The sequence below is a fragment of the Stegodyphus dumicola genome, chromosome X1, assembly GCF_044657685.1.
Source record: "Stegodyphus dumicola isolate Sdum_Otavi_A_Nest chromosome X1, ASM4465768v1".
Taxonomy (NCBI): domain Eukaryota; kingdom Metazoa; phylum Arthropoda; class Arachnida; order Araneae; family Eresidae; genus Stegodyphus; species Stegodyphus dumicola.
Genome location: NC_140780.1, coordinates 73,916,575 through 73,939,951, shown reverse-complemented (window position 1 = coordinate 73,939,951; position 23,377 = coordinate 73,916,575). Strand labels below are relative to the sequence as shown.

Below are 23,377 nucleotides of genomic sequence, written 5' to 3'. Positions count from 1 at the left end.
GATTTTGTTAAAAATTTTAAAATAATAATAATAATAATGGAAACTATTTGCAAGCATTTATTTACGTTGTCTGAAATTTATTAAAGTTTTTTTTAAAGAAGAAATGAAAATAAAAAATATAAAAATACATAAATAAATGTGATTAATTAACAACCCATGTTGTTATAACCCAATTAACAACCATGTTGTAACTAAAAAATATAAAGCAACTTATTATTTAAAATAAAAAGACTTATTTTAAAATACATAATTATGAAATATATCATTTGAATGAAGTTTACTGCTAATATACAGGAACAAAGCAGCATAATTATGATTTCTAATGTGAACAGAGTTAGCTTTTATGCATTAATCATATATACACATGCGATATAATTAGTTATATTTACACACTTTTATAAATTAACTATCTTTTAAGATATGCGTAAGTTACTACATCTGCACTCTTTTACATTGATTGAAAGTAATTATTTGAAATCAAAATATGATAACTCTTACAGTAATATTTATTCATAGTTTGACATATTCAGAAAAATGACACACATAGTAATTTCGTTTTGAAATGAAAAACATAAAAAATTTCCTTTTAATAAATGGCAGATATGAATGGTACAGTATAAATAGTACTGTGAGGAATATAAAATGTATTATTTTAATTTTTCAACTTAGTTAAACGTGAACGAACGCATACATAAATATCCAAAACTAAAAAGCATTTGAGTCTTAATTATTACATATTCTGATTATGTCCAAATGTGAATTTTAAATATAAAAAGATTTTTAACTTTTCATTAGCTGTTAAGTTAATGCTTATTTACATGTATGTAAGTTAACTTTTTAACTCTGTGTATTTTTTGCGACTTTTTGGAGTAACTAGAAGAAAACTCGGAAAAGAAATGAAAACAGTTGGATAGACACACACACACACACACACACAAAAAAAAAAAAAAAAAAAAAAAATGTACATGGTTTAATGTCTATGGTTAACTTTAAAATTACTCTGACATATAAGGCTCCAGACAAACATGAATTAAAATTTTGTGTTAAAAAAAAATTAGATGTAACAAAATCGCTTCTGTTTGCAATTGGTTCATCTCTTGAAAGAGCTTTCAAGAATGGAAAATTTATGGTTTAAGAAATGGAGATTATATACGTAATTCACTGAAGCAACACTGCTTCTTAAATGTGAGTGGGGAGACATGTTTTGGTCAGAAAAAGTTTGGAAATAATCTTGTATTTATTGTATTATCACATATATTTTCATGTAATTATGAATTAATTTATAATTATCAATTAATTGTTAAGATAAATGTAATGTTTTATTGTTTAATTATAACATCATTTTCGTTGAGGAATATTTTCTTCCCTTTTTCCCCGAAGAGCAATTATATGCATGCGGATTGCAATAAATCACAATTTATGCGTATGTATCGCGCAGATAAAAAGTCTGCAATAAAGAAATTTATAGATAGTCTAAGTTAGATAAAGTCACAAAATTTCATATTATAAAGAGCGAATACTATATGGGAGATGCAATGATAAAATGCGAATTTCATATTTTTCCATTTTTAAATAGATTAAAAAATTAAAAAACAAAACACTTTTAAAGCACGTCTTTCAGCGTTGTTCATTATGCCATAGTACTTACCATAGGAAATGGAAAAATATTACCGCGTTTTCTAATATTACCTCTAAATCTGGAAATTATTTGTGGAAGCAGTCTTTTTTATCATTTAAAATAAATCATTCTCTATAAGGTGCGTATCTGTAAGTTGTACTCCTATTCTGTTTTTACTCTTTGCATTTTAATTAGTTATAATCAGATATTAGTTTCAGTAATTGTACATTCTTGCTAAAACGAAAAACACATATTTCGTCTAGGTAAAAAGAAGTGGTATATAGCACGAACAAAAATGTAAACTGTGAACTGAAGTAAATTTTAGATAAAAAACAGTCGTTAGAGCTAACATCATTCAGTGTTGAATTCTAATATATATTCAAGATTTGTAATGCATGTTTTACATAGTGCATATCTAACTATTTCTTCTAACTTTCTGCTGATTTAAATTCATGCCATACAGCAGAGTTTCTTAAACCGTGGGTTGTGACCCCAATTGGGGTCTTGCAGTAGGGTGTCGCCAAAAATTTAGGAATTTTGATATTTCTTTAGCTTATTATAATAATTTAATAATTACCAAATATTTTTACATAATGTATCTGAAAACAGATAAAGATGTTACAATACGGATAAAGATAAAATGAAAACGTTTCGAGGCATTTTTTTTATATAATAGAAACGTTCATTTTCACTTGTACTGTAAGTACCTGTACTTCACCTGTACTTGCAGTTTTAGACTGCAACAGTATATTACAGTACAAGAGAAGAAACTGATAGTTTCACTCACGCGTGCGTCGGATTTGGGCAATGCTTATGGGGTCCCACAAAAGTTTCGTTTGTTAATTGCATCCATTCTTTTTGTAAGAGTACAAAAAAATTTCATTATTTTAATATTAAAAATTCTACTATCTTGATGGTCAAACACGACGGTTTGAGTGTCAAAAGTGACAAATTTCTTTAAATATTCAAGACTAAAATTGCAACAATTACTAAAGTGATATACCTGCCGAATTATTGAAAAACTTAGCTTCACATTTGTGAAGTATTATATAAAAAAAGCATCATGGCTTGGAAGCTAGGCATGAATTCAAAGTAATTTTTGAGTAATATCTATTGTTTAAAATATAACTGTCATGTGTTTGTTGATAAAGCTAAGAGTCATCGAAAAACGCCTTATTTAATATCTGTTTAACGGAATCATTACACATACAATAGAACAATGACTAAGTAAAATAACAAGATCAAGGGTAAAGAGATGTTTTCTAATCGACTAAACATGAACCGAAAGCAAATATTTCTACTAATTCAGACCTGAGAATTTTTGAAACAGACTGACAGAGTTTAGCAGAAGTTGCACCGAAGAGCCTTGATTGTGGTGAAGGGGAGGGGCTTCTCTTATGTTCAGTAGCCATGGCGGACTCAGTCGAACGATTCTCACTTAGATGTACTCATGTGGCCACTCTCTCTTCAACCCTTTGAAATCGAACCGGAAAAAAGCAGTTTTTATGTCAACAAATGCTTGACTTAATAATAGCTTCAAGTTATAGGCTCGAATGATACACTGGACTCGCAGTGCAATACCGCTAGACTGAGGCTATACAACAAGACTCGTCAAGCGTAGCGTCTGAGTGGGAAAAAAAAATCTGGCGTAAGGCATACCGTGTGATTTTTTCCCCCATTTTCCTTTATCTAGTTTTTATTTAGTTTATTCTTTTTTGTTTACAAATGCTAGATTTCGAAGAAACGAAATTATACATAATTTGACTCCTGGAAATTAAAGACCAAAACCTACTCTAAGCATTTTTTTAACCTTGTAGGTCTATAACACAACCTGTATTTGCTTAAAAAAAGGATCTTTTATAATTCGTTGTATTATAGACACTAATGCGCTGCATCACCCGAATAGCTGATGCGTAAAATCACAACACAGTAAGAGATAAATATTTTGACACCATGTACAATGCAAGCGAATGAAGCGCCATTAAATAAATGACTAGATAATTTGAAACTTAGCCTAAAATTAATAAGTAAATTCATAAGCAATGGAATTATTTAAATAAGGTTAATTCATAAGCAATAAAATTATTGTTAATAAATTCATTCTTAAGCAATTTAATTTAGAAGCAATGTAATTATTTTTAAAATGCTTTTGGAATACTATTATGACAGGAATACGTAAAAAGCAAATCAGAAGATCGTGCATTTCTACATCACAATAACATCTGTATCAGTTTAAGTGTGGTACCACAAATGGCGTTAATCTCTTTTTGATAGATGTTTGGTGCAAGGTATTGAAAGTAAAATCTGATATGGCATTTAATTTTTGAATGGAAAAGCCGACTAGAGCTATCTTCCGGATGCATTCTTAAGACTTTCTAAGAAAAACTGGCTCTTATTTAGAATACACGTGGGAAAACCATGAAAAAGCCCTCCTTCACTGGGATTAAAATTCCGCTCGAACTACCAGCACTCAGCGGTCTTATCCGACCGATTACTGGTGGGCCACATTTAAAAGACCTTGCTAATTAAATACGGAGTTATGGAGCTAATTTGAAACTTAGCCTAAAATTAATAAGTAAATTCATAAGCAATGGAATTATTGTTAATTAATTAATTCTTAAGCAATTTAATTTAGAAGCAATGTAATTACTTTTAAAATGCTTTTCGAATACTATTATGAAAGGAGTACGTAAAAATGCAATAAATGCAAAGATGCATTCATATGGAACTAGCTGAAAAGAAAACCACTTACGTTTTGTTCAAATTATGGTATATTAACAAAAATAAGACTAATTTTTTTTTTTACAAAATATAACATTAATACAAATATAAGAACACTGTCGAAATAAATGTAAATTAGTAAAGAAAAATAACATAATGCACGTGACTGTCATAAAAAATTTAATTCATTTAGAAACTTTAAAAGAATTGATGGGAGAATAAGCTTTTCAAAATTAGCTCATTACTAGAAGAAAATCACTTGCCGTGAACTAGCTCCTAAGGCGAGATGATGAAATAATATAAACATAATATACTTATCAGTATAAAAATAAGGATGACTTACTTTCAAGCAATATAAACATGCATTGAACAAACAGATCCTTAACGTACGACCGCTAATGTATGAAAAAATTCTCAGACAGAAAAAAATTACACAAATAAAATAAAAATCCTTGTCTGGCGATAATTATCTTGCAACATGTTAAGTACAACAGGAGAGCAAAAATACTTTACGAATTAAAAGAAATGTATTATAAAAATTATCAGTTAGATATATCATAAACTCGATGAATTAGATGCATTATCGATTATGTTTAATAATAAAGACATAAATTATAAACAAGAGCGCATATTGCTTTTAAATCGCTCAGTTACTTAAACGATGTACAGTTTTAATTGAAAACATAAATTAGAGATCTTATGGAACGTCGAGTGGAAACATTGTGCGACATGTTATGCGGATCATGAATGACCCGATATCGTAACATACTATGAATGATTGAATCGAATACGAATCTCAAATATATTTTAATGAGATTTTTATATTAAAAAAATAACAAAAACTGCTTCTAAGAAGTAGTGCTGGCATTAAGTAAAGAAATAAATTAAAATTAAAGAAACCTTTAAAGAACAGAATTTAAATGACTGGTAACAGTATTGGGAAAAGAAAATAATCATAACAAAGAAGATTACGAATAAACAGAAAAAACGTACAGAAACGTAACGAAAATAAATAGACAAAGCAATGAAAACTATCATATATGATATTTATGAGATAATATTTACGTGATATCTATGGAGTCAGTAGAGTACATGATATTCATGAAGATAGAAAAGAAATTTAAGAATAAATTCGTTTTTGCTAAATAAGCAGTAATAAGAAACGTTGTTTTGAAGAAATTTTTCATAAAATTGTTTTAGGAAGGAAGAAATGTGTTACACAAAGATAAAAGTTTATATACATATATATATATATAACATTGTTAAAATTTAGGAAAACAACAAAGGGAATTTTTAAGTCAAACAGCATTGCATATTTCACAACAGCATTCTTACTAAGAGCTACCGCTTGCTAATGATACCATACGTGCATCTAAATTGATTATTAAGCCTGAAATTATCGAAGAAGCAATTCAAGTTATTGAGATATAACATTATTAATAATGCATTGTTACACAGTTACATATAGGAATTATTACTTTCTCTCAGATTTAGAGCCGGTTTAAATAAATTACTGTATTAATGGTCTTTAAAATTCATTTAGTAATTAAGTATTTTTCAAATAACTATTGTTTATGATAAAATTCCAAGAAAGGGCTTGATTTTCGAGAAGCATACATTTTACTTAGATATTATAAATATTCTAAATGTGAAAAAATAAGTAAAACGCTTATTATGTGTTCCGCGAAATTTCTAACATGAAAAGAAACTTTGGTCAAAGCGATTTACGGATGAAAATTGGTGACCTCGCAAAGCGAAAACTAATCATCAATATGACCAACAGATGGCGCAGTTGCATGCAGTTGCATGCATTCGAAGCAAATTTTATATGCCACAAAAATTGTTCAGCGTGTTTTTTTACTACATTTTATAACTGTAAGCAAATACATGACTAATTACAATATATATGAAAAAAAAAATAAAATTAAAATTTTTCAAGGATAAAAGATATCTGTTGCCATTTCCAGAAACATAATATTAAGAACATAAATATTAAACAGACTTTCAAACGTAAAAGTCGAAACGTCAAATAAAGACGCAAGAAACGTTAGTAAACTTATTTATAGTCAGACTAAATTTTTAATTTTTGAAAACACAGTTTTAGAAATTCGCTTAATAATAATGAATTCTGCGAGCTTTACCTATGTATGCAAGTGAATACCCAAACTCTCCGGCATTCTTACATTAAATGGATTCATACTATCAGAATATTTATATATGAGGTGAAAAATTCAGTATGTTTGACAAAGAATATTTTTTAATCTTTATGGAAAATCAATGGGGAAAATGAATTTGATTTTACTGAAAATCAGTCTTACTATCTTCTCTATGACAAGTTTTAGAAGACGTTTGTTTTGGAAATAACAAGACGAAAGAAGCGCATTATTACTATAGGTCTGACTGAAATGCTGCTTCGAGTTCAAGGAAAGACACAGTGAGGATTTTTTTTAAATAAATGAAAAGTTCATTTTTTATATTTCAGTAAGAAAAACTTGAATTCGAAAAGCGCACGGCAAATAAAAGTTTGAAGTTAAACCTGAGTTGTTCATTAGATTCATACATTGGGTTGTCTGAGAAGTCATGATGCAATTTTTCTATGTTCTTCAAAGGTCCTTTATTTATATAAAAGAAAAATGAACAGTCTAATAGTATATACCCCGTTTTGTTCGATACCGTTTTGCTTTCTTTTCATAAACTTCATAAATCCTCATGCCCAAAAGAACTTAGCTTTATCAGCTAAAAACTAAACAAGGTGCTGATTTACGGTCTAATCTGAGTTGAATGTTATACCATGAAAGAAATTTTGAGAAGAGCGAAAAACAACTGGATGTCTGAGGGCATTGGATCAGATGACACATTTCGATGAAATGTGTCATCTGATCCAATGCATTTCGATGAAATGTGACGCATGGCAACACATTTCGTCGAAACTTCAGTAATTTTTGTCAGTGATCAATCTTGTGTGTTGTTTTCAAATTCATATCAACAAGCCAACAAACAGTTCGAATATGTGCTATGGTCAACTGGACAGTTCCAACGAATCCATCTTCTAGAAACTTCCGGAAATCATTAATCGTATAGAAACTGCATTCCATCCCGATAACGCGAGACCACACACAAGTTTGATCACCTGACAAAAAATTATTGGAGTTTGGATGAAAAGTGTTGCCATGCGTATCATACTCGCCTGATCCCACAGATTCCCACAGATTCAGATCGCCCCTCAGGTTCCCACAGATTTTCATTTATTTCGCTGTCTTCAAAATTTCTTCGTGGCGTAACATTCATTTCAAATAAGGCCGTAAATAAGCACGTTGTTCAGCTTTCGCTGATAAATCTAAGTTCTTTTGTAAATGAAGAATTACGGGCAATATGCTATTGCCTGATCATTGTTCTTTGAAGAACATAGAAAATGTGAGTCTGTACTTTTCAGACAACCCAATATTATGTATTATTATTTCAGTTTCGAGATACAATTTTATTGTGTGTGTTTTATTGACCGTAATAAAATTGGAACACCACAATACAGCTAAATTTAAAAAAATTTAGGAACACATTTTAAGAATCTAAACAAGTTGTTTTTTTAAAAACTTTCATGCGAAATTAAACCTTGACAGATTTCTCCTCGATGTAATGATTAATATAAATTTTTGTCTTTTAGCTAAAACGAATCAGTGTAGATGTTACTAAAATCTGACCTGCGAGATCGTATATAATTTACACAAAGTGTATATCTGACCTCAAATTAGTGAAACCAGTACATTTCTGAGTTCAGTTTATGAACTTGTAGACGCGAAACAATTCAGATTTTCGATTATATGCTACCCATGAGATTCGATTACCCGTGAGACATTAGTTGCAAGTTACTCTTTATCGAAAAAAACTAATCCAGATTCGAAGAGTTACAAAAGCGTTATAGTATATAGCTTTTAAAATACTCACACAATTTTAAACTTTGTTGTGCATAAGACGGCTAAATAATGGAGGTTCCTTGTGAGTTCGGTCCCTGGAGAATAGGCTAGTTACATGGAATTTTTTCAGGTTTCCACATGCATAACAAAGATGAAAACCATCTACGAAGATATTCCTTACAAAGCAGTTTTACGTGCTTTGCCATAATCAATTAATCAGTCAACTTAACCTCATTTATCTACTGATAAAAAACTTGACACAGTTGATTCAATACACTTTGCAACAATGGTAGATTTACTGCAATGATAAACAGTAATAATAGACTTCAGTAAATAATTCGTTAACGTATTGAATCGATGCAACTAATTTTATATAATTTATGTAAAAAATACCAATATAGATTCCAAACTGAAATATTGAATCAAGTGTTGAAAGGTTTAATAAGAAATCAGTTTATTTTATATCTGAAGAGACGGCAGGTGTAAGAAAAAGGAATATGTTTCAGAATCTTTAAAAGTTTGGAAAATTGATCATCTAAGAACGTTGAAGAAATACCATCAAACGAAATTCGAACTAAATTAGTTTGTTTACATAATAATGTTTAAGGTAAAAGCTGATTGCAAATGTCAAGAATCTGTGCAGAATACGAATGAACTCATACAATCTCAGAATCAGGACTGATATTCGCTGAAGACAGGTTTTCAGTTAAATAAAACCTAATGATGATAAATGACTTAAACCGAAGTCCGTTTCCAGAAAACATTACTGCGTTACTTTCACTACTAATTGTAGTTTGCCTCTGCTTTGTTTTCAAGTTCTCTTCAGGAAGTAAGAGAAGAAATTACCGCCCCATTTTGTCCCCAGATCTGGCATTTTCTCCAATATCTGGCTCTAGAGACACAGGCCCCGAGCGATTGTCGATATTTCGCACTGTTTTTTTTCTCCCCCACTCGTATTCACTTAGGATTAAGAAAACAGTAAGTAATTAAGAACGAGTATCATTTGCATTCGATCTAGCGGCGTGACAAAATGAAGCACCACGACTTTTCCTTCAGCACAAAGGGATCTTCATGAGTTGTATATATTTACAGAGGAATTTTTCAGGCTTCAAGCAGGGCGAAGTTTAAACTTCATTAAGAGCCAAACACTGAAACTTCGAATTCGAGGCTCAAAAGTGAAGGAGAAAAAAGAGCTAAAAATCAATGTCTATTTAACCGCGAGGTTCAGATCGATAGAAGTATAAGGGAATGAAATATATTTACATGGTTATTATGACAATGCAAAAATATTCAACCAAGGAAGAGGGAATCAGTCTTTGGAAAAACTTTTTCACTACTGAAGAATATACATGTAGTAGATAAGAAAACATATTGCTCTAATTTACCGAACGGTGAAATTTATATTTTAATGGCTCAACTTCCAACATTTTGTAAAAATTCTTAACTATAAATATTTAATTCCTTCTTCAAAACTTCCACACAGTGTTTCCTAATGCATCGATTTTACATAGAAGTTTTTTCATTCGAGTTAAGAACGGAATAATTTAATCGTATATCAAGCATAAATATTCACTCAAAAGTCAATGAAAGGAGTCATCGACATGCAAAATATCGATAAATTGAAGAAATCCCCGTAGGAATAGTTTTGGTATTAACTTTGATACATTAAATTTTAAATGCCGACAAAGAGAAGGAAAATTATTAAGCGAGAGAAGGAGGGAAAAAAAGTGTTCAAACGTTTCAATTTTTAAACATCCTGCTCCGTGCGGCTAAATCTAAACAAAAATCAATTTACGCAAGCTATCTGAGTTAAAGTGTTTCAATTTATTGGAGAAGAAGGCATTATGAAATCAAAACGAAAATTACAAGTTATTTCTCGCGATCAAAGTAAGCATAAACGGCGTATAAGAGAGCCTGCACCAAAGTAAGGCGAATCATTTTTCTAAGAGGCAAAAATTAGCGACTATACCCTCAGAAATTTTTATTGGTTTTAGACATCTGCTCAATTGAACTCCTTCGCGAAACCCATCACTTTAAGAAAAGGGGGAGGGGAAAAACTCCGTCGAAGAAAGAATGTCAATAAGACATCATTTCTAAGTAATTGAAAAATATTTTCTTATTTCATTACGGGATGAAAAGAGTTCCCAGAAATTATTTACGCTTTATGAGACACGCTCCGCATTGGACAATCCCGAATCCAATTAAAAGACAGAAGCGTTTTTCGATGTCTGCAGAACGAGTCTGAAAGGAAAACGTGCATCATGCAGCTTAGCTTTTCAATGTAGTTTGACATGGAATAAGCTCATTCTTGCCTGCCTTGAATGACCTGGGGAATATACCCGGGAATATCTCAAAATCAGGAGACGATTCGCGTTTTTCCACTCGGTCAATCTGTCGCAAATGCCCGGAATCCTTCCAAAGAGCAAAACATGTTTTTCTGCGTTGTTCCATACATCAAAGAGCCCGTTTTAATTACACGGCAAGGCCCACAATTAAAATTGGAATACGAGAAGAAAAACCCCTCGAAAAATTGTTAGTGAATGAAAAAACAAACCTAACTAAATAAATGAGTAAAAGACAGCTCCCACGTCTAAAACCACTCATTAAGAGTTTCCTCCGCAGCACAAAAGACAGTGGAATTCTAACATCACTGCCGGCGAAATTCCCTCTAGTTTCCGAAGGTTGAACTTTCTTCTTCGCATTCTAATAAAGGAGAAGAAGAGGCATATTCAGAGTGCTTAATTACTCCCGCAGTTCAAAGCACTAAATCGAGAAACAACCTGTTTAGACGATGAAAGAACTCATTGTACATAAAAGGAGCTCAATTTTTCAATACCTACCTCAAGACCACACTGTTTAAACGCTGTGCTTAATGAAAGTGAAACAAATACAGAAACATTTGAATGGCAAAAAAAATATGAAAAGAAATGCATAAAAAAGGACTTTTTCTTTTCTTTTCTCGAAACTCCAACGAATACCTACGCATTTCATTTTGATGCTGCTTAACTCTCGTATAGAATCTTAAAGTATGCATTAAATGTCTATGCATTATGTAATAACTGCTGTTTAAAAGCTATATAATTTTCAATTTAGCATTAAAAATCCGCTCTTTGACAATCTAGTATCTGCATGAGTATTTGTAAAAATGCATGCGCTGCACTTTTAGTTTATTTTTCATTTCAAGTTTTATTTTTCATTTCATTTTAGTAATGATTTTTCTTTATAATTTTAGAAAATTGTTAGTGTTATAACGAATTCATAAAGAGGGTTCATTTGGTAGAATTTCTAGTATCGGTGAATCTTCGTTTGTTCCCTTGAGTGACTGTGATTATTTTTGTCTCTAGGTATGTATTAGTTTATAATTTGAAACATTTTGCTTTCATACTTATTTGTTCATAAGATAAAGTAAATATCTTCTTAATGAATGGAAGTTTATGAAAACAGAGACTGAAATAAGTTATAAGATATTTTCTCCCTTTTTCCAGCATGCTTTTGTGGAGTAACTGCAGCACACTTTGCGCGTACTCGAGAGGTTCAGGTTCGACTCTCGCCGAGAGCATCGCTCATTTTTCATGTCTCCTGCTGCAAAATGTCCTAATGACTCTTCAAAGTAATTATACAATTTTAACTTTTAAATACGGTTTAAAAACAGGTCTTCATGTATCAGGTTCAATGTTCCTTCTAACCTTCTTCGGGAACATACAAGGACCTGACTCGGAACAGAGAGCTTACTAAAGCTATGTTCATTAATTGTGGTAAGTAGACAGGATACAGACGAAGGGTATACAAAACCCTTTATTTTTCTCTATATACAATAACTTCCGTACTTCGGAATACAATGACCCGCCACTCGGGGTCTAACGTAAAAGTATAAAAATAAAACTAAACTCTAATTTAACTTTAGAATAATACACGTGGAAGATTGGCCTTATAATAACACGAAGCGTATGTAGCACAGAGACTGTGAACACTACAATACGTTTTAATTTATCAAGAGGATTAAAACCTCTGGCCTGGAAGGCAAACAGCAACTGCGTAACTTCTAAGGTAAGCGGCCTGCGTTGACTCACTGCTTCCTCTCTCTCGCTTGGCAAAAAGGCCACACTTAAATACTTGGCGTTCGCCAGACAAACTTTGCATAAAAACCTTCACGCTTATAATTCTGGCCGGAAGTAGAAAATAAGAAGTGATAGTAAAGATTTAAAATAAAATAAACGTTAGTAAAACTTAAGATCCTTACACATGAGCAGATCCAAAAAACCGTGCCAAACCGTGCCGTGATTGTTAAAGGTATTGACATGAATGTTTTCTGACCGAACTGGTCTTTGAAGTCCTTTTAAGAAGTATTTTAAATCTGTCTTAAGCAGGGGTACCAAGTCCTTCTTGAAAAGTGACTGCACTATGAGTGCATGTAATTGATGATGAACCTCCATCGAATACTAATTGTAATACGTAGTTTCAAACCACAAAAATAAGTATATTTAATTAAACCTGCATAATATATCTTGATATGTAGATGTACATACAGGGTGTATCAGTACCGCGTTGACAAACTTTCAGGAGAGATAGAGTACACCTAGACGATGGGAAATCATATGGGAATGCATGGTCGGAAAACACTTTCCTGGCGCGGCAGTGACGATACAAAAAGCAAAAATGAAAAGACACAAACAGTGAGACAAAACATGTTTTATTATGTTTTGTACAGCAGAAACTTACAAATAAGAACAAAAGCAACCAACGATCGTATTTAAAGAAGGTATTCGAAATTACGACCGCGGATCGTGATGCAGGATTCACATCTCCGTATGGAAATCTGCACCACGAATTGAAGTTGCATGACGCTCAGCTCCTGCATCACCATCCGGGTCCTAATTTCGAACACATTCTTTGATGATGATCGTTGTCTCTTTATGTTGTTTTTTCTTTGTTTTCGTTGTACTCCGAATAATAAATATGTTTTCTCACCCCGTTCGTGTCCTTTCTTTCTTGAGTTTTGTGTCACTACCGAACCAGGAAAGAGTTTCCGACTATGCATTCCTATGTGATTTCCTATCATCTAGGTGTACTCTATCTTTTCTGAAAGTTTATCAACGCTGTACTGATACATCCTGTATAATATATAAACCTACATGATGTACATATTGATATGCAGGTACATATTTACATATTTTTAATTTGGACTATATTTTGAATACAACGAGTTGGCAGTTAAAATTTATGGCAATTCGCCAAATTTGCCATAGAGTTACGACCTAGTATATAAGAAGAAAACGGTAAAGAGAAACCTATAAAATGATAACATTATGTAACATTAAAAATTATCATTCCCTAAAATCACAAAAGACGAATTGTTTACGAAAACCTAGAAGTAAAAAATAAATTCGGAGGACAAGAAGCCGTACAAAGAGGTTCTTTTTGAGGGGTATAAAAGAATTGCAGTTTTTATGAAAATGATTCCACGTTACGTAATTTTCTCAAAAGCAAAATGAGAAGGCAATAAATAGTTGCCAAGTCAAATGATACTCTTCTGAGAATGCAACTTACCTAAGGATTAACACAAGGTGGGGGGAAGATCTGTATCATTTAATTAACAGGCGTTTACAAGACTTCCGAGACACATGGCTCATTCAACACTTTCCTTTTTTTTGTAAGATTACGTCATGTTTTCTTAAAATTTGTTAAAAATCGCATGTAATGTGGATTCTCCCAAAATACTGAATTTCATCATAATTTCATAAGAATAAAAGCGGTACTTATATACCGAAACCTTAAAAACGAGTATATTATGTAACGTCCAAATTACTTCCGGTGAATACACTAAGTAAAAGCATATACTTCCTAAAAATTAATCTGAGCAGAAAGAAGCCGTACTATAAAATCCCCATTTCTTGAAATAAAAAAATTCCACTCTTTATGATAGTAACACCATTTTACATAATTCTTTTAAAAGCAAAAACAAACGAAGAGCAATAAATAGCTCCAGTGGTATTCTCAACAACCCAAATGCTATTCTTCTGATAACTGGAGATGCACTTAAAAAATACTTATCTAAGGTTTCCTTTAGAAAGGTATTCTGAATCGAAATTTATGAATCGGAAAAAAATTATGAATCGATTTCTATCATTTAATTAACACGCATTCTCACCTAATCGTGCGAAATGCATGACTCAGTAACTAAACCTCTTTTTAAATTTTGCATTTCTTTCTTTCTCTCTCTCTCCTTTTTTTATTGAAAGTTTTGAAATAACTTTTCTGTTAAAAATATATTTTTATTATCTTGTATATATTTTCCTTTTTTGCATTTTTAGTTTTCTAGTTTGTACTACAATGATCATATTTATTTTGAAATGTTTTGATTTTATGTTTAACCCCCTTTACAATGATGCAGTTATTAATATTGTTAAGGAATCGCCTTGCTTTGACTCCAATTTATTTTTAAATTTTGATGCTTTAAGTTTATATATATGTAAAAAAAAAGCTTATTCACAACACTTTTTTGCAGATATTTTATTATTTATGTGAAATTATGATCGACACATTTTTTAACGCATTTTATGGCAAATTGCCTTCTTTTGAATAATGAAAGGTCTTTAGATGACAAGACTTCGAGCACTGTTTATGAAATATCATAGGAGCCACGCAAAAACCACAAATCTAAGTGCTGGACAGAGGAAAGCGACACGCGCTTTGGGTTTTCGGAGTTACGAGTTCTACACAATAGTTCTCTCTTTTTTAACATAATATAAAAATGTCGAATTACAAGACAGAAAGCGCGCTTAAGTAAAAATAGTAAAAAAACGCAGATTCTTGGCTTGTAGCGATGATATGTTAAATTGAGATCGTGATATGTTAAATGTGGTACCGATGATAAGTTAAATCGAGATCGTAGCTTTCCCGTAGTGCCTACAATATATTCAGCTGTTTTAGTCAAACCTTCGTGTTAGACTGAAACGTTCTCCTAAACCTAAACAGTTAATTTTCGCATATTTTAATTCCTATTTCCTCAAGTACATGAATTTAGTTATCACAAAAACGAAAAGAAACATTTCTCTGCAAACGTAACTTATACATGCTAAACTAATATACATGCAACAAAATTATCATTTACTTTCTAAGTAAACACTCACGTAAGACTTTGCATTACGTTGTTAACTAATGTTCTTCGTAAAGCAAAATGCATTCTGATGAATTTAGAAAACATATTTCGGTACTCATAATAAATGGATCTACGGTAATCATATTTTGATTCCAAGAGTGATAACAAGTTCATTTGACTTCCACTAAATATCATGAATTTCCTTAAATGGTTCTGCATAAGCTCCGCTCTATGTTTCTCCAGCATCTCCCGATGTTCGCATCTCCCGATGCATCTCCCGTCAGCATCTCCCGATGTTATATGTGGTCATCACATATAATGCATTAGACGTGTAGTTTCTGTCACCAAAGGCGAAAAAACACAGATCCAGATCCGGTCAATTATTTTAAATGTTTAACTATAGCATTTTGCATGCCTTATTTAGTATATGCGTAGAACCACGACTAACTTTTAGGGATATTTTATACTTCCTGAGTAAATTTTAATAATGTTTTGATTAATAATTCAGTCGAAATATAATCTGAACTTTAAAGAAAGAATGCTATATAGTTGTTTAACAAAAGTAAAATTTAAGAAAAAGAACTGACTCTCGACACCGTTTTGTTCGTAGTAGAAAAGGAATATATGTTATATCACTATGACAAAAATTAAATTTAAAACAATATAAACTCTCAATAATATTTGAATCAAAAATTAAAACACGAGGGGGAAAAACATCCCTGTATAATCTCGTGAGACAAATATATGACTTTTTTCCGGCATTTTGATCGAATAACCAGAAACACATAAGATTTTCCTTTTCTGTTTTGTCGGTTTTTATCATAGCAGTTTAAACTTCACTGTGGCAACTGGGTACTAAATGAAGACTGAAATCAGAATAGTGCGGGTCACGCAACTGTACCATATTTCAAGGTACTTTATTAAATGTCAAGGTAAATTTGTAGATAAAAGCTTCCTTCTAAGTAGATGGATCTTCCAATATATAATTACTAATTAAGGATTTAAAGGGAAATATCTCATGTAAAATTACGTAATTCTCAGTCGCTGAAGATTATTTCATCTACATTTAGCCCTGCCCCTTAGGTAGATAACCCTCGCATGATTTGCAACAATCTAATAAATCTATTCCATCTCAACATCAGTACGAAGCCGGTATAACAGAACACAGCAACAACAGCAAGATGGATTTCAAGTATGGTTTCGTAAAATGTGAATAGTGTTTTTTGTTAAGGAATCCAAAGCCGTTTTGATGTTCCCTTTTGCATTACTTTAAATGTTTGCTTAAATGAATAGGAGAAAGCATAATAGAGCTATTTGCTTAACGTATCAGACGCCTTCGTGCAGAACTTTCTAAGGGGTACTGTCTCCTACTTACTAGCTGTTTAAAATACTAGGAAGTAAAATGCATCGAGGCGCTTGAAAATAATTTGATATAGTACCTCAAGCACGCAACTAAACTATTTTAACCTCCCTTAGTAATTTAAACATGACATTAGTAGATTAACTTAACAATTTCAACGAGAAATTTCGTTTTATCACGCTTTTGTACTTCGTTTTCTAAGAGGATAGAAAGAGGAATCTGTAAAATTTCATTAACTTTTATCACTGCAGACGAAATAACATTTCTCCAAGAAAAAGAAAATATTGGTCATGTAAACGAAAGAGATACGTATTGTCAAGAACAGAAGTTCAAGTTTCTAAAGTATGAACATTTTAATTAATTAATTAATTAATTTTTATGATAAGGCAATATTAATTACAATCCCGTCAAAAATACACGTTCCTTAGTAAATAACCCACATGTACACAATAAAAATTATACACATGAGTACTGTTGATATATTGACATATGTATATGATAAAAATGTTTAATTATCATTATCATCTTTGCACAATTCCTTGAAAATAAAAGCTCGGCAAAGAAATTGCGAAATTTTTATTTCATAACATTAAACTACACACTGCATGAAAAATTTTTATAAGCAAAATTTACATTGCCAAATACATTTCTGAATAAATGATGATCCTCACTAAACTACTTATAAGTACATTTAAGAGACTCGTTTAGGAAATAGTTAAGACATGTACAGAATAAAAATATGTATATACATATGTTTCATTTCGTAAGTAATTAATATATAGTTAGAACTAATTATTTTTAGCGCACACGGAGCGTTTTGGGTACATTCATGAAGATTTCCTTTGAAAGACATGCACGAAATACCATAAGGTAAAAAGCTCTTGATATAGTAGCAAAATTTTGTTATGCCAGATAGCATATAAATATTCGCCGGATTATTAGAAAAAAAGTTGGCATTCATCAGTGTGATGGGCAGTGCCGTCGGTAGATTAAAATCACTTTCTTCGATGCTCCATTTAAACAAAACGTTCACGAAGGTTGGACATGAGGTGCATTCGACGCTGCAGTGCGGAGCCTTAAACGCGACGTGAATGAAAAATGAGCACTTTTACGCCTGCGGTAGTTCTGTAGATCGTCGAAACTTTTCCTTTTATTTTTCTTAATGCCTAGGTTACCATCGCAGATTAGTCGAAGCTAAACGTCCCGCCATTTACGACAGATTTATCATTCATTTAATCTGTTTGTCACATTGGCTTCACTCTTGATAATCGCTTTGCAACCTATGCAGAAAATTGGAAACCATATAAAATACATCTTCGTATTTCAAGGACGACAGACACCAGTTTTTTTGCACTAGCGGACGACTTAAGCGCATCAATTTCGTTTATTAGGCGAAACTGATAAGCATAAATCACCGTTTAACGAAGCAAAGTCGGTTTAATTTATACTGATTGCTGCGAAATTCCACAGAAGAGCCCACGCATTTCACACAGTTAACTGGGTTCGTTAACTCTTAACGGGCAACCATGCGAGGATTATTTGCCTGAGGAAGAATGTTTTCGTGTAGGATTTTTAGAGGGAATTTTTCTCTCATTCACGTTACGTGCAGGGGGCGCCACAAAACCCCATGCAGCTAATCTGTTTTTCGGAAATCGAACCCGGAACGAACTATTACAATTCTGTAGTCTAGCCCACTTCAACACTTCTATTCCTTGAAATTGCTTTCGAGATCTTTGCTTTGGTTCTCAAAAATCCAATAAATGGATTAATAAAATAATTTTTACTTAAAATGAATACTGAACTAGCTTTAAAATTTTATTTTCAAATTGAAAAGTGACTGCCATAATATATATATATATATATATATGCTCTACCGCATCAGTTTTCATATACTTAGGTTAAGAAATTCAATTAAAGTTTGTAATAACGAAACTGATATAACATGATCACGGCTGACATGAGCAAAAAAAGGGCAAAATGATTTCGCTAATTTACGGTGTTACCCACGCATGTTTAAGTACCCACGGATCGATAAGCCCTCCAGAGCTTTGGCATAATCGATTAAAAAAACAAACAACATCACAGACGCAACGAGAAATAATTGCAAACAGAAAAATTTGTGAGCCCTTGATGATTCCCCACAACTGAGTTGGTCGATAATAAGTGTCGTCAACATAGCAGTATAATCTATAAATGTGCTCACAAAGCAATTCACACATTTTATAAAATTTTATTGAACAGGGTCATAGCAGTACAACACTGCTCACGGGGTTGCAAAATAAAGGAGTTAATTAAAATTTTGCAATTAGTTATGTGTACTTAGAAACAAGCGTTAAATTCTGCTACCAAATAACCATTAGAATAAAACTGAAGCCTTTTCAAAAAATGTATATACTATTCCTAATCGGTGCTTTAAAACTCAGTTTAACATATTAATCCCTAAAATGTACGCAGACTTACTTTTAAATTACGTGAAACTGCGACAACTTTCTTGCACTCCCTAATTATTATATTTTTGTCAAAGCAGCTGAGGGATTACCAGTGCCTTGGTTAGTGTTGAAATCATTTATTATCCTACGGTCTTCCGGTATTTTCTATTTCATGTAACTTTATTGAATAAGTAAAATATGGACCCTAGTTTGTTAAATTTAAAAACATGGATGGAAATTTATGCATCATTAACTGAGCTTCATTAATTATTTTGCTTTGCACTGATTTATTGTGCATCGTCTAATTCAGCAAATCCATATTTCCACCTTCGCCTAACGAAGTTAATTTAAATATTCTGTTGATATTGTATAAATTTAAAATATTGCATAAATTTATATAAATGTATTACATGTAAATTTTGTTATAAATAAAAAATTTAAAAATCTCATTGACAATAATATAAACTTTTGCTTTTCTTTTTTAAATTAGTTTATTGTCTGAAAGTTCTTACTAAGAAAAAAAAAAAAAAAAAGAATGCCTCGATTGATAACTGCTCCACTGTGAAAAATAATTTTCATTACAAGATCAACTTCAGAGCAACGCAAGCACACATGCCCGCAACATATAAAAGCAGGGAAAGAAAGAATGTTTAGAATTATTTTTAAAACCAATTAATGTGGTTTTGTATGTAAAATTCTTCACATTAAATGAAAAATAAATACAAACCATTAACGTGAACCGACTAATTTGAAAACATTTGGCATTCTCTCCAGTTCTCAATATGCCGCGCGGGAAGAAACTTGAGCTGAATTTGTAGTTTTTCCAGTCTCCAATAGATGGCGCTACGGTCTCGCCAAGCAAAAGTCTTACGGTTGAAGGGAAATCTCCGACTCGCGCTTTTCGCTTTCTTTCTGTCGTAAATAAAGCCATGTTAAAAATGGAAAAAAGAGAAAAGAAAAAATTCCTGAATGCGACTAACGCTAATTTAAATGCATTTCACCTGCGAAATTTGTATCGATATTCATATGTGTAACACGAAATGAGGCTTATGAAGAAAACTTACCACTGAACGGAGTAAAAAAAAAAAAAAATCTCTTGAAAAGCAGTCTGAACAAGGATATTAATAAGAAAGGCAAAATTCGATTTTTTACGACGGGCGAACCGGGTGTGGAAAAGGAAGCTTTAGCAGAATCTTTTAATAGATTAGACACGATAAGGGATTATTTGGGTTTCTGCAAAACATACAACATACAACGGCTACCTGCCTAACAGAAATGATGCCTTTATAGCTCGTATCCACTTTACGCCCTGGGAAAGCTACGAAAACTCTGTTGAAGCCATTTCCATTCGCTGGGATTTGAACCTGAGTCGAACTACCAGTATTCCGAGTTCTTATCGCTCGGCTGTTAAGACCGTATATTCTTGAGTGGGGCAAGAGAAGATTAGAAAAGGCAAAAGATAGTCTTATTGTTAAATTGAAGTGCCGCTCAACCCGTATAGTGGTTTGTGACGCTGACTGCTGTACCGATAGGCCTGGATTCAAAACCCGGAGTGTTTTTCGTATATAGTGTTTGTGTGGCAAGGGGACACTCAAAACACATGGCGAGTCGAAAGTCCTCTAGAGAGGTTGGCGGTAGGGAAATAGGGATGGGGTCCCTTGGAACGCCATACTTTATATATACCTACGGGAATGCACAGGTGAAAGTTTTGTTTCATCCAGTACCATTGTCCCTACCCATAAAGTTGACAGTTTCTTTAAAACGGAATGTTAAGCCCCAGTTTAAAATTAAATATAACATACATTCGGAACATCTCATATGAGATACGCATGTATATTTTTGAGATGACAGTCAAAAAATGCTTGATTGGCTGGAAAAAAAAAAAGATTTATCTGCTTACAGATTCTAATTAGAAACCAAAGGATCTAGCCACTACTAAAAGATCTCGGCGACCTTTAAAAAACCTTGAAGTTTATAGGTAAGAGTCAATAATAAACAACTGGAACACTCTACTTCAAGGCGTCCTCCATAAATAAAAACACGTGGCGTGGTATTTCGATCAAGATTTAGGAAGAAATTACAATTCACGGCAGCGCGTTAATGAGAAAACATCAAAACAACTTCTAAAGGCAAGGATACACAATTGTGAACGTAGTTGTATCTTCGCACACGAGTTCTATCAATCTCTGATAGGTTCGTTTGCTACATGTTGGAATGTTTTTCGACCCTGTAAACGACTACCAGCACCTAGGATGAATATGGAACCGGTTCGCTACTTTCATTAGTTACGATCTAACGTAAACGCCACTCAATTCGCAGACACGAGTTTGACCCTGGTTGGACCAACGTAAACATTTATCCGATGCCTATCGTCCGTCTGCATCTAAATGTTGATATTTGCATATCATTCATGTGAAGGGAATTGCAGCGGTTGTAAATGAAGTTCATTTTTAAACGGGGAAGAATATGAACGAAGATAAAGTATAATATCCATTAATGTACAAAAGTAAATTTGTTTTAGTACGCTTATCTGCATATCAAAACATGCACCTAAAGCCAGTCATCATTCTACCATCTTTACAATTAACTGAAATTACTCTTTTAATGTTATTTGGATGCTTTGGATCCACTTGTAGATTAAAAAATTAAAGCTTTAAAAAAAGATTAAAAAATAAATAAAAAGCATCTCTCCGAAATTTCAGTGAACCTAGCATATTATAAATTCATCAAAATCACCGTACGTCTTTCGGAGACCAGCATTCAATACGAAAATTGAAATGCAAATCGCGCCAGGTAGACTCCGGATATAACGAAAATGCGACAAGTCGTGTTTGTTAAAGCATAATCTATTTGAAAAAATAAATCCTTCAGATAAAATCCTGTATTAAAAAAATCCTTTCAGAATTTTTATGCAATATAAGTATTAAAAAATCCTTTCAGAATTTTTTTAATACTTATATTGTTGTTTAGTTTTAATTTTAAACTTAATTAAAATTATTCTGTTCTCGTTTCGGCTACACTGTTTTAGTACCAGTATTTCATAGACCATCAGTATGTAAACTTGAATAAAAATCCACAGCTTGATAAGATTAGTTAAACAGATTTCTGTACTGTTAATTTACAACGAAGACTAGCTCATCGACGGCCGAGTGGAGGAGACTGTTGAACAGTGGTAGTTTGACTCGAGTTAAACGGGCCGACCGCATTATATTTCGCGGTTAATCCGAATTTTCTCGTGTAACGTAATTTCCCTCTCGTGTAACGTAATGAAAAGCCAGTTTTCTTTAGAATATCCTGCAAAAAGGTATTCCTTACTTTAGACAGATAAACAACCCATAGTAAATGTTCCATTAATTTGGCAAAATCATTTTGCTTAAAATAATCTGTAAATGCAATTTTTCGTCATCTTAGAACATTATTCCATTTTTTTTTTTTCCTTGCGCTCCGCCACCTCGATTTTTTTTTTTTTTTTTTTTTTTTTAACTAACGCACGCAGTTTTTAGGATATTTACCTTAAACTGGTAATATATATTTTTGTAGATTTCCACAAATTCGAACAACAAAACTAAAAAAATAAAAAAAAAGATTATCAGAGTCCAAAAGATAAAACAACGAGGTTAAAAAACCAGTGACAGAGTTCGAACTATCGATAAATGTTTTCTTATCTTTGCGTTCTTTGAACGATTATTAAGTTAGATAACTTTTGTTTCCGAACAAGAAATATAACATTTGGCACATTTAACGCATGTCAGTCAACTTTCTTGGCTTCGCGATAACGAAAATTGCTCAAATCCACTCATAGCTAGATAAACGAATTCGTTATCGAAGACTGCAGCAAATGGTAATTGAAAATTTTATTGAAATATGAATCACCAATGAACACTACTGCTAAACTTTTATTTGAAATAAATCTATTGGCATAAGCAATCAATTTCACCTATTCTTTTCATATGATAGTGTGCTGGTGTATTTAATTATGGCAAAGCACATTAAGGCTATCTGCCTAAGGAGAGGGATGCCTTCGTGGAGGACTTTCTAACTTTTCATATGAAGAAAGATATTTTTTTTCATGCTTTTCCACTTTAAATTGGTTAGTAGAATTGTTTTTAATAAAGCGCAATTATACCTGCAGCTTAAATTACTTCAGCATGAAATCTGAATTTTTCCTGAAAATTACTTTTCTCTTTATTCTTAAAAGTATTTTTAAGTGAATTGCTAAGAATTAATTACCTTGTTATC

The 23,377-nt window shown here is 32.2% G+C and overlaps 1 protein-coding gene across 5 annotated transcripts in view; it reads right to left on the bottom strand.

The window, feature by feature from the left end:
* Positions 1-23,377, bottom strand: part of LOC118183190 (uncharacterized) — an 841,429-nt gene that overhangs the window by 270,337 nt on the left and 547,715 nt on the right. The window lies entirely within an intron of this gene.